The sequence below is a fragment of the Urocitellus parryii genome, chromosome 7 (genome assembly GCF_045843805.1).
Source record: "Urocitellus parryii isolate mUroPar1 chromosome 7, mUroPar1.hap1, whole genome shotgun sequence".
Classification (NCBI taxonomy): Eukaryota; Metazoa; Chordata; class Mammalia; order Rodentia; family Sciuridae; genus Urocitellus; species Urocitellus parryii.
In genome coordinates this window covers 11,484,807-11,498,004 of record NC_135537.1, presented here as the reverse complement: position 1 = coordinate 11,498,004, position 13,198 = coordinate 11,484,807, and the positions used below count along the sequence as shown (strand labels likewise).

The following is a 13,198-nucleotide window of genomic DNA, read 5'->3' as shown; positions in this document are numbered from 1 at the left end:
GCTGAAATCAAACCCAGTGCCTCACATGTGCCAGGTAAGTTCTCTATCAATGAGTCATAATCCCAGTGACCCCCCGTGCCCCACCTCGTCACAAATTCTTAAAACCTAATGACAGGAAGAAATCTCAAAGGCCATCTAAGCCCTGTGTTTTCTATACTACCTCTCCGTTAGTCCCTGTATATAGACTTAAGTAGTATCTTCTATGCTTCTTTTCTATCCTTTCATATTTCCATCTCTTTATTATTTACTGCTGATTTCCTGCTGATTTCTTGTGGTGTAGTGATTGCAAGCGCAGGCTCAAAGCTACATTAAACAGTCCAGCTCTATCACTTATCTTGGGCAAGTGCCGTAATTTCTTCATCTATAAAACAGATGATAATGACACTGCCTCCTCATAATTTTGTACTGAGGATTGAGTAAAGTATGCAGAATGGTATCTGGCACATACCATATACTTAATAAAAGTTAACTGTTAATATTACCTTCCAGTTTACTAATTCTCTCTTTAGCTATGTTTAGTCTTTCATTGAACTTTGGTTAGATTTTAATTATATTATTTCTCACTTCAATTTGGTTTCTTTTCTAATACTCTTTTTTTCACAACTCTTTACCTCTTTGGTATCATTATTCCTTTTTTATTGTTTTGGCATTGCTGGGGATCAAACCCATGGTCTCATGTATGCAAGGCAAGAGCTCTACCAGTGAATTACATCCCAATCCTTTTTATTTTTTAAATTTTGAGACAGAGTCTTGCTAAATGCCAAGGCTGGCATCAAACTATGATCTCCTGCCTCCGTTTCCCAAGAAGCTAGGATTACAGGCGTGCACCACCATACCAGTTCACTGTTTTTCCTTAATTATTTTAAATATACTACTTTATAGTCTCTCTTAGAATGTTCTAATATATCCAAGTTGGAATGCTTGGTTTCCTAATTTTTAGTTTTCAATTGTAGACTCATCTTCAGAAAAGTTAGTTTTTCCTGTGGGAGTTCCATTGGGTATAGATTATTCAAATATACCTATGGAGTGATTTTGTGTTGGTTTTAGGGGATTCTATAGTATTAGACCACTTACTAGGGTTAACTGCTCAGGTAGAAAGATATAGGTTCCACACCAGGTGTGGTGATGCACACCTGTAATCTCAGTGACTTGGGAGGAGGCAAGAAAATCGTAAGTTCAAGGTCAGCCTGGAGAACATATCAAGGCTCTGTCTCAAAATAAAATAAAATAAAAAGGGCTGAAGATTTAGTTCAGTGGTAGGGTATTCACCTAGCAGGTGCAAGTGTAAGTTCCTGGGTTCATACACACACACACACACACACACACACACACACACACACACACACATATATCCATATACAAATATCCACACATATTCTACAACTACATAGGGTTCAATGCCAGGTTTTTAACTTCTCATTGCTGACATTTTTCAACTCAAGGTAAATTTCCAGTCAGTGGAATTTTTCTAGAGTCTTATCATGAAGAGATGAGACCTTCAAGGCTCCGGAGCATTTAATTATACCTTGAGCCCAGACCTCATTTCTAGACCCACTGGGTATTAAGACCTCAGCCTCCAGACTTGTGGGCCTCAACCTGGATGTAAAAGCCCCAGGAATGGTCACAGCTTTGGCCCACATGCCACCACTGGGCTTCCATTTCTCTCTTCATCTTTGACACTAGTGGATTTTCTTTTTTCTCAAGCTCCCCTGGATAGAATTCTCATATCTTCATCCACTGTGCATTTGTACCAGGAAAGATTCATGTAAATCACCTTGGTCCCCCATTTCCCAGAGGCTTCTAAGTCACCAAATCCAATATAAACATTTACCCACACTTGAGTTTTGTCTGCATTAAAACTGCATCTAGTTCGAGGATTAGGGTCTAAATATGAAAATTAAAGAGTCCAAAATCCTCCTGAAAGTCCCACAATAAGGTCTTGCATTGGAGACGGACAAACCATCTCTCATGAGGTCCAATGATGCCAGTTCTTCCTCCAGCAGGATTTGGTTTCTCGGGTGGAGCACCACATGAAAGGGCTGGCTCAGATTTAGGGCCATGTTGTGGGATAGTTACCATCTATAAATATGAGAAACACTCGGTGGCACAAGATGCTCACACTCTCAAATAACCGCGGGAAGAGAGATGAACCCAGGCCACGGCAGACCGTGGCCCCCATTCACACACACTCCAAGAGAGACACCCATCGGGTGGAATGACAGGGTCCCCCACGCCGTCAAAGCGTTGTTTTTACTTGTACTTGGTTTTGTTTTGGTCGAGCAGGTAGGTTTGGATCTTGATAAATTAGAAACATGAATCTATGATGACAGAGTCAGAATCATGATTATCTCTTAGGCAAAATTAACAGCCAAGGGAATCGGGGGATCTTCCTGGCAGGATGGGCGTACAGAATACCCTGGCTTAGGGGTGGCTAGAGGGCTGCAACGTGTTAAAAATTCCTCAAGCTGTGTGATTAAGTTCGGCGCGCTCTACAGGATGTATAGCTCCACTCAAATCCAAGTCGCATGCCCTAGCAGAGTGCCACCAGGCTTTCGGTCAAGCGTCTCCATCCTATGGTGAAGTCTCACCCAAGGCCAGCAGGCCACATGGAGGGCAGTGAGGAGACTAGGCCAGAAAAGAAGAGACAGGCCAGAAGTGCCAGGGCACCCAGGCTCCAAGAGAGGCTCATGGAGCCTCGTGGTCTTCCACAAGGGCCTCTGGTGTGACAAGACCACAGTGGTTGAAGACAGCCTCCACTGTGTCCTAACACAGTGACCTTGGGCAAGGGACTTTCCTTCTTCGAACCTCAACTTTGTAGGGCTGCTCTTAGGCTCAGTTCCTGTGTAGTGCTTAGCACAGAGCCCACATCCAGAAAAAAAAGGCATAAGTATGACCTACTACTCTCAATATGGACAATAGGAAGGATGGAAATGTCACCTTCCCTCCAAAATTATAGTTATTTAGAATAAAAATCGGATCTGATAATCACAAGAGAGATCCACAGAGCCAATGGAAGAAGGTGTGTGTTCTGACTTGAAGAGGCACAGGCTCTTGCTGCTGCTGAACTCACACCCACCCCCAGGCCACAGCCACCCACCGCTTGAACTCCTCCTGGGTGAAGTGAGGAAGAGCCCAGGCTTGGAGGCCACAAGGCCACAGTCACACCCCAACTCTGTTACTTACCAACGTGGTAACCTTGAACGAATGACTCCAACTCCGGGCCTCAGTGCCTTCTCCTGTAAAAGAGTTACAGAGGATTTAACAAGTTACAACGCACACAGCTCCCAGTAAGTTCTGGTCACTGTTCCTTTTCCCTAAACCAGATACACTGGGAATAACAAGTCCAAGTAGCATTTTACAGACTGTTACGGGTTCTTTGGACACTAGTTTCATGTAATACTCAAAACAATCATGGGTATTACAAATAAAGAAATGATGATTCAGAGAAGTTAAGCAACTTGCTAAAGGTTGCACAACAAGAGCAGAGACCCAAACCAAACTCCTACCACTGCAGGACAGTGTTGCCCCAGAGGCAGAGAAGGGGGTCCGTCTGTCCTTTGAGATTACAAATTCTGAGGGAAAACACTGGAACTGGAGACTGCAGCAGCATGTCCTGGTCCCAGCAGAAAGCTCAGCCTTTGTGCCCCTGAATCACTTCCTGTTTTAGTTTTCTACTTTGCAGAGAAAGGAGAGCAAACCTGTACATGACACCAGCTTTGTCACCCCCCCCCAAATCTCTTGCAGCAGCAAACGTTTATGAATTAAAGAGAGTTTTCAGAAAAGCCAGAGTTAAACAACATCCCACTGGATGCATGCACCACACTGAGCCAGGAAAGCGGGGCAAAGCCTGCAGTCTGGACAGCCCGGTCACCGGAAGGACTGAAACACAGGCCTTTTCCTGGCCTCTATTTTGATTCAATGTGTGGTGGCCCTGGAGTTTCGTTTTGCTTTTCACTGGGTGCTGAAGCTACCGGAAGCCACTTAACCAGCGCATTCTATTCACAAAAGGTTGGGGGCCAGGTCTCACTGCCGTGGGAGCCACCTTCTGCTGGTGGTTTCTGCCACCTCTGCTGCTTTGCCAGCACAGTGCTTCTGCGGTTGCTGTCCTGGGGGTTGAACACTCCCTTAAAACAGCAGCCACCCGACCCGACCCCGGGGCTCAGGGGCCAGAGAAGAGCCACCTGCCGTGCTCACGAGCCGTGTCTTCCGATGGGTGCACACGCCATGGACATATCCGCACATGTACATCACATGTCACACACCACACGCCATTCATATGTAGCACACATCCCACACATGCCAGGAACCCCATCACACACGTACATGGATCACCAGGAACACACATGCACACACACCACAAACACGCCACACATGTGTGTCACGCTACATGCATGCACACACACACACACACACACATGCCCCATCCCAGGACGACAGTTCTCCTGATTCCTCTTGCTACAGACGCGCGCCTGTCACTGTAAGGATGAGCTTTCCTTCTCTCTGCTACTTGGACTAGACTGACAAAATGGGAAATGGGGACAAATAGTTAACTTGGGAAAAATATTAGGGCCTTCAGCAAAGTCCTAGAAATTAGAAAAAGCACACAACTCACAGAACTCCTACCTTGCTTGGTTTTTAGGAACACTGTGCCACTTGGAAACAGACCCACGACACAAAGAATGGCTCTGGAAGAAGCAGGGTGGGCATTTCCAAACAAGGGCACCTGTCTTTCCCTTACAAGAGAGGGGCAGAGAGAACCTGGATGTGGCCCTAGAAACCACCTCCTGTCTCCTCTGCGGACTCCTACCGTGGGCTCCAGAGCTGCTGGACTCCAAGCAAGCCCCCTAGCCTCTCTGAGCCCCAGTGTCCTCTGCTATAGAGCAAGGACTCATGTTCACTCCACACACAGAGCTCCCGAGTGCCCTCTGTGTGCCAAGCTGTGGCCCTGGAGTAATTTCAGGCACAGTGCCTTCCCCGCTCTCAGAGATCAGTCGGAGCAACCGCAGGTGGACAAGCAGTTACAACCCAGAAGGTAAAACAACCAGAAGGGTGAGGACAGGTGCACAGTGACCACAGAAGGGGGTAACCCATGAGCTCAGCAAGGGTGAACAGTGATGGGGAACTTAAGACAGACGGCCCCAGGAACATGAAGAAAGTGACGAAGAGACAAATTAGAATTGGCCAGAGGCAAGTGGAATCGAAGCAGCATTCGGGGTACCTGCACAGGTCACTCTGTCACCTGGTCAAGCACGGGAGGTGGAAACAGAGAAGACTGGATGTGCAGGAGGGTGGACATGCCAAGGGAACCAGGTGGCCCCCTAGGGCCCTTCCCAGCCTCAGAGCCGATTCTGTGGTCCTCCATAACCTGGGGCCTCTTCCCCCGGAACCCTGTCACTGGCATGCTGAAGGCTGGAGTCTGCTCTGGGGCACAAGTGGAGGGTCCCAACCATCCCCTATCAACCCTGGTCCTTCCTCCTCCTTGTCCTCTTGGAATTCAAAGGAGAGAGCATCCTCTATTATCATGTGATTCTTTAAACCACCCAGGGCTCCTTCACACAATCAGCCTCTCAGCCACTCCCTCTTTCAGCTGAAGAAGGCTGGAATCTGTGTCAGGATACCTGAAGGCTGCTGCGGGTTTTGGTGGAACCAGTGTCTGTGCCCTCTGCCTGCGCTATGCCTGACACACAGCAGATCCTCGAAATGCCTACAGAACGGCTCCTAGGTCCTTTTCCCTCAGGAAGCATTCACCCAGAGCACATGGGGACAGCTCCTAGGAGGCTGGATCACCAGCCCAGCACTCTACCTCCAGGTGCTCCCTAGGACACTGAGCCTTGAGATCTGAAAACTGACAACCATTTTCAGTTCCCAGCCACACCACACCTGGAGCCTCAGGCTTTCCAGGAAGGACTAAATGTCCCCACTGAATCAAATCTGTTTATGAAGATGACCAAGGTTTTTTTGGTCATTTATAAAAGAACTGAATATATTTCTTATTATAAATCATTCTTAGAGTTAATTCTCTGTGATCTAAAGCCAGAATGATTTTTAAAGAGAAGCTGAGCCTTCCGAACCACTTACTTGGTTTTTTTTTTCTTTCCAAGTTCACTGTGAAGCAACTTCCCTACAATGGAGTTTAAAGAAGACATTCTACCCATGATCTCACGACCAAAAGAAAAGAGTTCCTTACAATTCTATGTCCTCCTGAGCGTTTTTATTCACATTCGTGTAGTCTGTCCATATGTATGTATTCCATTAAAAGGAATCACCTTTAGTACAGAAGGACTTTAGTACAGAAGGTCCTTAAATAGGTCCTGTTTTCTTTAAAACTAATGAACAACAATAACCTTCTTTTGAGGCAAGTCACTAGCGTAATGTTTCTGATATAAACACCACAGAGCAAAACCCAGGCCACAAATTAAACACACCTGGAAATTCTGGGTTTGAAACCTTTAGAGCAGCTCTTTGTAGCCTGCTTCATTCCACAATTCTTACGACACTTCCCACTTAAGAAGATACGGGCAGGAGACTGGGGTTGGGGTTCAGTGGTAGAGCACTCGCCTAGCCCACACGCGAGGCCCTGGGTCCAATCCTCAGCACCACATAAAAATAAAATATATTGTGTCCAACTACAACTAAAAAATAAATACTTAAAAAAAAAGACACAAGCAAAGGAAAATAGGTGTCCTGCTTATTCCCCCAGGCACAGAAAACACTATTCAAGTTCACAACCATTGCCTATTGCTGAAAAGTTTAAGTCAATATTTTTTCTGCAAGTGAAATGACATCTCTGGCTTGAGCCGAGTTTTAAAACACTCTCACAAGGTACCAACCCTGCACAGGCAAACAGACTCTCAGAGGATGAACCCCAGCTGCAGATGTCTCTAAGGCTCCCCAGGTGATTCTCCTGGGCAGCCAGGACCAAGAAGCACAGGCTTGGGTAACTCATTAGTCAAAGGAAGCCCATGGGAAATCTTATCTGGAAGTGGCAAACTCTTTGTAATTAAATAAAATAGCAGATCTGAAAGTACCCAATAGGGCCTGTTCCCCAGAAGACAATAAATGTTAATTAAACAAGAAAATATAATTCAAATAATTACACCTTCCCCTCGGTGAATTCATCTTGTAATTTTATTGGCTTGTTTACTACTTGTTATTTTTTTCTTTACCGTAATGCATTCTGTCCCTGTTAATAAAATTACAAATGTATACCCATAATCCCATTCAATTACAAGTACTCTAATATTTCCAACAACCATGAATCATTTTATTTAATAAAACTGTCCCTCAGAACAGTGGCTAATAAAGAATAAAGAGGCCATAAACATTAGCCATTTATAATGAGTATTCAGAATTGTTTTAATTCATGGTCATTTTTCTAAACTGGACCGAAACTTTGTTCACCCTATTAGGACAGAACTCAGCAGGAACATGCAAAATGAGGAGAACGCACCGTGCCCCTGGGAACCGAAACAGGCTTGTATGCAAATCAGTTCCTCTTCACATTTTCATGGGAAAATAGCACAAGTAACCCCCTCACACACACACATACACACACACAGGTAACTCACCTGCCCACTCCAGGGGGGCAGAGACAGCTACTGGTTAACACTCAGCTCTTCCAGAGTTACCTGAAAACACCAGCTCTGCCCTTCCTCACAAAGGGTCTCTCACTGCAACTTCCCCCTGAGCTTAATGGGAAAGACAGTCTTATGTACGTCCACGGCACCCCTCAGTCCTGAGAAGGAAGGGAAGGAAGGGAAGGAAGGGAAGGAAGGGAAGGAAGGAAGGAAGGAAGGAAGGAAGGAAGGAAGGAAGGAAGGAAGGAAGGAAGGAAGGAAGGAAGACCAGAAAGACAATTCCTGATTCACAATGAGAATGTTTCACTAAAGAACATTTTCAGGGGTCTCCCTGCCCTGCCGAGGGAATGGACTCCTGCCTCACCCTCTGACCTGGTGTGTGCCAGGCAGAGCAGGCATGGAGTGGGCACAAGGGAAAATGTGCTGCCCGTGGTGGTGCTCATGGTCAGCAGATCTTCTACAGTCCTCTCCAAACTCCATGTTGTAAACCAACTGGACTTAAAACCTTATATCCAAAAACAAGCATGGCTCACAGGTCTCTGTATGTTACATCCTAATAAGATAAAAAGCCATCGTACATGGGACAATGGCTTGGCACCCTGAAAAAGAATACCATGACTGACCATTGTGCTCCAGACTCCACCTTCAAGGGTCTCACCCAGGAGAGCATGCAGACTGGCTACGGCAACACAGGGTGACTTGGGTTCAGACAGGGTGACCAGGGCACACAAACACAGCATCGAAGTGGCAGCCCTAATAGGTTCTTCTCAACTCCTCTGCTTGATAATGACAGACCACTTTCTATGATCACCTTTGCCTTGACACTTTCAATGAGATCCTATGTACTTTCAAGGTGGGCCCACAGTATCGGTATTCTAGAGGTATTAATTTTAGTTTTGATCCTCTGGGTATGTTAAATAGCTAGACACTTCCATTACCTGAATGTTAGACCTTCTCTTTCTAACTCATGTCTCATTTAATATTCTGGTCAGCCAAGCACTAAATTACTAGTGTGAGATGGTTATGGAGAAGCCCTCACACAAGTGATTCTAACTTGTCTTGGCTGATTTGGATTTGTTGTTGGAAAAATCGCACCATCTGAAACCCTACTGTGACAGACTCCAGAGGACCCCTAGAGACCAGAGAACCAAGGATGAGCCCAGGAATAAACACGTCTGGAGGGACTCTACCTTGTGCTGGGGTATTCTGAAGTATCCCATGACCCACTGTATACTCCTATCATTTGCCAAGGACGGGGCTAGGAAAGGGCCCTGAGGCACACTCCAGACTGTTCCATTCCCCATCACAGCTCGTGCTAGCTGTCTTTGCAGCTACCAATCCTGCATGACACTTGAGGAGTGTCCTTGATATCTGCAAAGCCAAAGTTAATCCCAAAGAATGTCCTTAAAGCGTGAAGGGTTTAATAGGAAGGTTCTGTGCAGGTGTGTGCAGGTTTTAAAACACAACTTTCTACCGTCCCAATGCCAGAACCACACAGGGTACCTTGGGCTTTCAAAGCACGTTTACCACCCATGTGCGAATCCCATGCACACTCCTTTTGAGACAGGATGACTACTTCTAGGGTAAAAAATTCTAGGGTAAAAATTCTCTGTCTTATGTTTTCAAAAATAACCAGGGTTAGTTTAATAATTGAGTTGTGCTAACCGCTGACAGGATAAAGCTTAGTGGAGCTGCTATTATTCACATGCTATCTTTTCTAAGATTGTAACCTTTTTGAACATTGAAAGACTGCTAACTGGGAGCTTGGGGTCCAGGACAAGTGACCCTCACTCTCAGCATTGCTCACATAAACATGAAGGAGGCCATCACCTGTTCTTCCAACGGTGTTGGACTTGGAGTCAGTAGGTACACATTCCTTTTTTGTGTCCGGGCACTGGAAACAGTAGTGACATGGGCTTGGAAATTGTAATGAAGTTGGTGTCCATCTCATCCCCATTTGCCAGGAGTTTCCCAGGTGTAGCAATGCCAGTCCCAACCAGCACGCTGGTCACCTCAGTGGTGGAGTCAGCCATGACAGGCCAATCATGCTCAGTGCTGTCCCACAGAACCTTCTGCCTTAATGCAGATGGTCCACACCTCCACTGTCCATCACCATAGCACCCACATGTGGCTACTGAGCAGTGGAAGTCTGGCTAGTGGGACTGAAGAACCGAATATTTTATTTTATTGTAACCAATTTAAACTTAAATGCTCCAAGTAGCTAGTGGCTACTCTGTGGGACTGCTCAGCTCTGGTTTACTGATGTGGAATTTCAGTCCTGGATGGCCAATCCCTGGGGATGATCGTGGGAGGCAGGCAGACCTGGGTCCACGTCTGGGCCTGGTTGTTTACTAATGGGGCATGGGACTTCTCAGGGACGCTAATTTCTTCATCAGCAATCCTTGAAATTTATTTGTCAAGAATGTTCAGAAAGTAGCTGGCCAATAGTAGAACTTCCAGAAATAGGACTTCCCTACAAGTGGCTAAATTTATGTTACAACGCTAGAAAACACCTGATTCTTAACTAAAAAAAATAAGTGACTGCATGAGCATCCTTCTGAACAGACCTCCAGAATCCCTGTCCATTTTAAATTGTAGTTCTAAATTTTCATGGCTGCCCACTAGGCTTGCCACACCTTGATTTCTGTCCCCAAGCCTGCTGCCAGCTATCATCAAGTCCCTTCAGAAGGTACCCAGGTCACCACCATAGAGGTAAAGAACATACGTATGTCCAAACTGGCCAAAATGCATACATGAAGTATATGTAATTTTTCTGATTGTATATCAATTATATTTATCTTAATAAAATCATTAAAATACCCTGCCAAATAAAAATAACAAAATAAATTTTTAAAAGCAGGTGCCACACAGCACAGGGCACTGGGTGGAATTCCTGTGCCAGGTGACCCTTAGCAGGCCCCACAAAGCCCCAGGGGCAGGGATCCAGGCAGGGAGGAAAGAGCATTCAGGCAAACTCTCCACCCAGTTGCTAAGAGGTGCTGCGGTGCTTGTACAGAGGCGGCCACCTGGCCCCTCCAGCCCCAGGTGCGGGGCAGGGTCTGCAAGCCAGAGCAGCTGTGCACCTCCATCCTCTAGGGTACCCCTCAGGCCCTAATTAATACATCCCTGGGCCAAAAGGGGCAGTGGGTCCCAAGAGAAGCCAACCACCAATCAGAACCACCCAGGGAGCTTTTTAAAAATGCTATGCCCCAGAATTGGGCATCAGGGTTTGCAGACAGCTCCCAGGTGATGGTGCGCCCAGCTGGGTACTCTGTTTTCCCACTGAATGCTGCAGAAGTGCCTCTGCTGGCAGCCAAGCCAGGCAGGACCTCCGACAGAGAGGTGCACTATTTAGGGCTGTGGCAAGGAATCCTGTTGTTAATGATTCTCTCCCTCCCTCTGGCTGTAGGGACAACAGTCAGATGGCTCGCAGGGCTCTGAGCCAGACGAGCACAAGTGGCTTCCCCCTCCCCCACTATTGGTAAAGCACCTCCCGGTTCCCCAGGATCTTCCCATCCAGTGTCTCCGGAGCAGAGCTGGCAGGGACAACCTCCGCGTCCTCACCAAACCCAGAAAGCATGGCAGGAGCCGATTCCGCGCACCTGGCACTTAGGAAACCCACAATAAATGCCATTATTGTGGTTGCTACCCTCATTTCACTGAGAAGGAAGCAGCTCCAGAGCTGGTATGACTCACCCACAGCCACATGATGCTGGGGGCAGGACTGGGACAGGAACCCTGGGCTCCTGGGTTTATTCTCTTTCCTCTTACACACCCCCATGCGGCCCACTGACCTTCCCATCCCCCACACCTTTTTTCCACCCTTTTACAGTCAAAAGACAGTCTCTGCCCATCAGGAAAAAATCTTATTTTTTGTATTCTCAGGCTCTACTGGGTAGGACCCCACTGGTCATCCTCAAGTAGTGGGCAGGCTGCCCTAACAGGCCCTCAAAGCCTTAAGGAGCGATTTTTAAAAAATATTTTTTAATTTCAAATGGACCTTTATTTGATTTCTTTATATGCAGTGCTGAGAAGCAAACCCAGTGCCTCACACATGCTAGACAAGCACTGAGCCACAACCCCAGCCCCCACCCCCACCCCCGGGCCCATGGTTTTCAGCAGTGATTTGGCACCTCACCAGCAGAAGCTGGATGATCTGGAACAAGTTTCTTAACCTCTCTGGGCTCAGGTTGCTTGGCTATAAAATGGGAATTAGAATATTTAGCACTAAAGGCTTGGTGAGGACTGAGGTCAGTAAAGGGAAAGGATGCTAGAGCCAAGAACCCACAGGTGGCAAGTATGACAGGGGTCCCCAGCCACAGGGGATACGCTCCCCGTCCTCCAGCGCGTGCCGAAACTGTAGACAGAACCGAGCCCTGTGTACTACACTTCCCACAAGGTCCTTCCCAGGCTCAGTGAGAGATCAGCAATGATAACTAATAATAACACAGAACATTTGTAATGATACACGGTCATAAAAGTCATGTGACTGTGGCCTGCGTGCCTCTCTCTGTCTCCACTGCCAGGGGCAGGCAGAGCACACAGTGTGGACACACGGGTCCAAGGAACAGTCCCCATCCTGGTCAGGACAGGGGAGGACGTCAGGGATCCCAACACACTCGTCAGAGCTGTGTGCAATTTAAAACTTGAATTGCTTATTTCTGCAAACTTCCATATATATTTGGACCATGGCTGACTGAGGGTAACTGAAACCAGACTACAGTTGTCCCTTATCTGTGGTTTCACTAAGCGAATTCGGATGAGAGGTGCCCTCCTTCTCCCGTCTTCTCCACACTCGGGATTCAGGCCCAGGCAAGCCTCACCTGCAGTTCTCATCCCCTGCCCCCTACCCAGCTGACCCTCTGCCCTCACCTGGTCCCTCCTCTTGGGCGCCTGGTCCTCATCCTAGTGGCAATGCTGGCTGACCATGTGGCTGGAGGCATTCTGTGTCCCCGCCCACCACCGTCCGTAAATAATGAAGGAGAAGTAACCTTTTTCTATTCCCCATTCCAGACCTCTTTAATTAAAATCAAATATTTGCACCCTTTCCAAGACCCATAAACCTGAACTGCTCCCGGGAGAGCAGGTAAGGGATGGGGTACTTGGGAGCAAAGAGATGAGTGTGACCGAGGTGGCCTACTGTCACCTCCCAGGAGAAGGCGGTCGATCCTGAACACCTCTGAGCCCAGAGAAGCAGCCACCCTGGACTTCCTCAACGACCTCAGGAGAGCCAATGGCATGTATCCTCTGCAAAAGGCCCACAGAAGTGGTGCATGGGACTGGGGAGGGACAGAGGAGAGGCATGCCCTCCAGCCCCGCTGAGCACTTCCTGGCTTGCAGCCACCCACACCGCGTGGCCGTGGCCGCACAGTTGATCAAATACTGCCATACCTCCAGACAGGCTGGAAAGAGCTGCTGCCAGACAACCCTGTCCCTGGGGGCCCTCCCCTGTGCTCCCAGACCCCTGGCATCCAGGGAGGAAAGAGTTAATGTCAGAGGCAGCAGAGACCCCTTCCGCAAGTATTCTGAGTTCAATGTTAAGTACTCCAGCCATTGGCCCTGGGCAGGGTACGGTAAGGGGCAGGAAGAGGGCAAGATTCTGAATGGTTCAGAGTGGAACA

General features: G+C 47.5%; 1 protein-coding gene across 2 annotated transcripts in view; it reads right to left on the bottom strand.

The window, feature by feature from the left end:
* Positions 1–13,198, bottom strand: part of Cyrib (CYFIP related Rac1 interactor B) — a 144,082-nt gene that overhangs the window by 107,984 nt on the left and 22,900 nt on the right. For both annotated transcript variants that reach the window (XR_013343968.1, XM_077800915.1), the window contains exon 2: positions 3,184–3,236. The gene's annotated coding sequence lies outside the window, so the exon portion shown is untranslated. The remainder of the gene's footprint in view (positions 1–3,183; positions 3,237–13,198) is intronic.